Below are 4,358 nucleotides of genomic sequence, written 5' to 3'. Positions count from 1 at the left end.
CCAGTAACCCCTATCAGTAGGAAGTAGCCTAGAACACTATGCCCACATTCCCAAAAAAATGGATTATGGAAGTTTGTCTTTATTTAGGTTGTTGGTTACAAATTGTTATTGGTCATAGTCAATTTCTTTCTAAAAGAAGAAAGGGGAATATGGTATAGAAATATAGAATACAGATATGATATGATAAACGGGTATATTATTGAATCTACTTTTATTCTTTTTCTTTTCTTTTTCTTTTTTTCTTTTTTTTTTTTTTTGGCTTTTCGAGACAGGGTTTCTCTGTGTAGCTTTGTGCCTTTCCTGGAACTCACTTGGTAGTTCAGGTTGGCCTCAAACTCACAGAGATCTGCTGGGCTCTGCCTCCCGAGTGCTGGGATTAAAGGCGTGCACCACCACCACCGCCCAGCTTGAATCTACTTTTAAAGAGCAACAACTTGCTTAAAATGTTTTACATTGCTATGGATTTTAGTTTATTAATACAAATTTAAGGTTAATTTTGTTATACTATATGTATATTTCTATTCTTGCTTAAAGTATTTTGTTTGTGCAACTCATTTGAAATTGTAGTGTATAGTTGAGAAATATAGATTAATAATTAGTCGTCTATGATACTCAAACTTATAGTCATGTTAAGTTTTCTAGGTATACATAGATATATTTTAGTTAGGAAGGCAATCTTCAAACACTTCAAAGACCTACAGAATATGACATTTAAAATGTTTTAAAAACTTAGACTTTTCTGGACAGTGAGACATGTCTGCTCCCGGTAGCACAAATTACTTCAAGAAGAATGATGGGCATTGAATAAACTCATTATGGAGTTTGTTTTCTTTGTGGCACAAGTTAGCCACTGGGTAAAAAAGTACCCTTGCATCAACTGATTGACAGCATGTTATATAGACTGGACATACAGGACCCATAGGAAGCTGACCACTGAACTTTGCAAGATGAGATGGTACTTCAGGTTCCTGCTTCACAGAAGAGACTGCCAAATATTCTATAGGACACAGGGAGAAGCAACTAAAAAACTCTATAGGCTGAAGATGGATGCCCCAACATTACAGAGGAACTTTGGGTAATTATCCAGGCAGCCAGCTGTCTCTGTCATTCTATATTTTTGGAAGTTGCTTACAATGCTCTTCCTGTTTACTTAGGTTAATATTATATCCTTCTGAGGTGTTTGATGTAGTTGAAGACTAAATAGTTTATAGTTATAATTTTCCTTGGTTATGATAAAAGATAAGTTAGATAAGAAACTTTAGACTCACAAATATAGGATAGATGACAGAATATTTTCTTTAATTTTACAAAATACAAATAGACTAAATATTGTAACTAATTCTTGCTTGATAACTATTCTATTATATGTAATTTTACTATGTTAAAGTTAAAACCTTCCTTTTAAATTAAACAAAAAAGGGGAAATCCTTTGGGATAATGCTTTTGTACACTGGTTTAATAAAACACTGATTGGCCAGTAGCCAGACAGCAAGTATAGGCAGGGCTAGCAGACAAGGAGAATTCTGGGAAGAAGAAGGCTGAGTCAGGAGTCACCAGCCAGACAGAGGAAGCAAGATGGCAAGGCAGATCTGAGAAAAGGTACCAAGCCACGTGGCTAAACATAAATAAGAATTATGGGTTAATTTAAGTGTAAGAGCTAATCAGTAATAAGTCTGAGCTAATAGCTAAGCAGTTGTAATTAATATAAGCCTCTGTGTGTTTACTTGGGGGACATGAGTGGGAGAGATTTGTCCCGAGTACTGGCTGGCCAGGACACAGGAAAACATCCAACTACAGGTGTAAAATTAAGATATTGAATATGTTTGTAGAGAAAACTAATAATTTCTCTGTCATTATCAAGAATAAAATAAGCCAGGTATGGTGATGAACACTTTTAGTTCCCAGCACTCAGAAGACAGAGGCAGGAGAATCTCTGTCTCATGCAGACAAAACACGTTATCAAAATGAGCACATGATGGACCAGTGTGGGCAGGGGTGTGGGGGATGTTATCCACACACAAAGCACAAGCCTGGGATTTGAGGCAGAGATTAAAGGAAAGATGACAAATGGGTTGTGGGCACCACTGGGGACTAAGGAGGCTGTCTATGTGGTGCCTGTGTACAATGTCCTCAGCAGGTGTCTCTACAGGATCTGGACGGCAGTGGCTCGTACCCTCTGGCTGGGTGTATATCCAGATTCCTGCTTCTGTCTTATCCCATCCCGCCCCTCCTTCTCTCTCTCTTTCTCCTCTCCTCTTCCCTTCCCCTCTACTTTCCCTTCCTTTCTTATGACCTAAGTTTTCCTATCTCTAGAGTCTTTATCCAACATATGACATTCCGTGTCCTCCATCCCCTGCTCCTCTCGCCACCGGCCTGGTCTCAGTTATGGTAGACAAACATTTGCAAAGATGGAGGAGAGGAGATTCGCAGGAGTGGCGTGGTGCTAGAGCACCTACCTTTCCCCCTCTCCCCTTCTCTCCTTTCTTCCTCTTGGAGGGCATCCGCTGCAGAGCACCAGGGGGCCCCATTCTGAGCTACCACTCTTACCTGTTTATATAAGCTTTCTTTTAAGACTCCCCTAGAAAAAGGAATCCACTGGAGGGGGGTGTTTAGGGGTAGAGGGACACTGTAGACCTCACTAAAGGCTGCAACCCATTTTTTGACATGAGCTCATTTGGGGCAGGGAGAGTGGGAGGCTGGTGATCCAGGGATGGAAGTAGAGGGCAGAGACTTGGCCCTCTACTTTGGTTCAAAGGTCAGGTGTGGTGGAAACATCTGTGCAGTCCTGAGCACTCCAGGGACCTGCCATGCCAGGTGTGGCCGCGGCACCAGTTTGTGATCCTGGGCATGGGGCACTGTGCTCAGTAAGCCCGGTGCATCACTTAGGCACCCCTGTCCTAGGGCAAGGGTCTGGCGTGCAGTGCTCAAAGCCGAGTGACTAGGGGCGCCTCTCCCGGAGCTGGCAGTGACATAAAGAATCTCTTCTCGGGTGACTTTTGAGATGCCGCTGTGCGTAAATGCGGAAGAATTGTTCTGGTTTGATCATCACGTCAGAAGGATTTCTCTGTGTAGCTCCAGCTGTCTGCACCCATAGCTCACTGCACAGCCGAGTTGTCAGGAGGCAGGCCCTTTTATCTTGGTGAATATTTGTGCACCACCTGGTGACAACCTCATAAATACTGTTGAAGGATGGAGGCCTCCCTCTGGAAAGTGCTTCCGGCTATGGCAAATGGTCCCATTCTAACACATACAGAGTGAGGAGTGGAGCTGGGTGCCGGCCGGTGAGGCTTGGTGCTTACTTAGTTGGAGAGGCGAGTTCACCGCCGCTGTAGGACAGGGAAGCTTCTGGGGTTGGCGTAGAAGAGGTTCAGGCCATACTGCTCTCAGGATGACAGGCGCGACGGCTGATATTGGTTGTCCTCTTGCGGAACCAACTGGGAGACGCCGCTGTGGGTGAGTCTGTGAGGCCATTTGATGGGAGGATTCACAGAGGGGGAGACTTCCCCTCTGACCGGGCAGCACCTTCCTGCAGCACAGTCCAGACAGAGAGGCCTCAGGGAGGAGCAGCGTTACATTCACCTGCCCTCCTGTCCTTGCTGGCCAGTGCATCTGCGCTGCTGCTCTCCATGCAGCTGCCTTCCCTCACTGATGCTAGAACTCAGTCCACCCGGCTTTCCTACGTCAAGCTGGGGGCAGCGGCTCTCCAGGAATCCTCCGAGTCTTTAGCCCCGAAGCACCCAGCCATACCAAGTCCTCATCCTCTGCAGCACGCAGAAGGCCATTGCTGGACTACCCAGTACATATCATGTCCGCCAACCTAATAAGTCCTCTTTATAATATAATATAATATTTTGTTTCAGTTTCTCTAGAGGAACTTGGCTAATACAGCAGGAAAAGGCCCAGGCATGCTTCAGAGACAGGGAAGGAACCAAGGTTGTCTGCTGACGGCTGGACATCTCCAAGGTACATCAGCACAGAGAGGAAGCCGGGATGGGAAGGGAGTGGGCGCTGGCCAGGTGACCCAGTGTGAGAGGCATCTGGGGGTTCAGATGCGGAGCCCGTGCCATCCTGTGCACAGGCTCCATTCCCAGAAGCACAGAGTGGTCCTGTAGCAGGCTGACACAAGGCGGGGCTGGAGATTTGCATGCAGGTCTCCACTCACTATTTGCCATAAGCTCTGGAAGTGGTTCCCCCTGCTGTTCTCATCTTCCACAGGAACAAACTGAGGACCGAAGATGTTCAGGGGCTTTCTCACCGTCAGAATTTGAATCATATCCTGTCCACCTGGATGTTAGCAAATACTGCATCGTGTTGTGCTGAGCCATGTGGCGCCACTGTGTGGTGTTAGGTCCTGTTGC

This window comes from Peromyscus leucopus, chromosome 16_21 (genome assembly GCF_004664715.2).
Source record: "Peromyscus leucopus breed LL Stock chromosome 16_21, UCI_PerLeu_2.1, whole genome shotgun sequence".
Taxonomy (NCBI): domain Eukaryota; kingdom Metazoa; phylum Chordata; class Mammalia; order Rodentia; family Cricetidae; genus Peromyscus; species Peromyscus leucopus.
Note: the sequence above shows the minus strand (reverse complement) of the source record.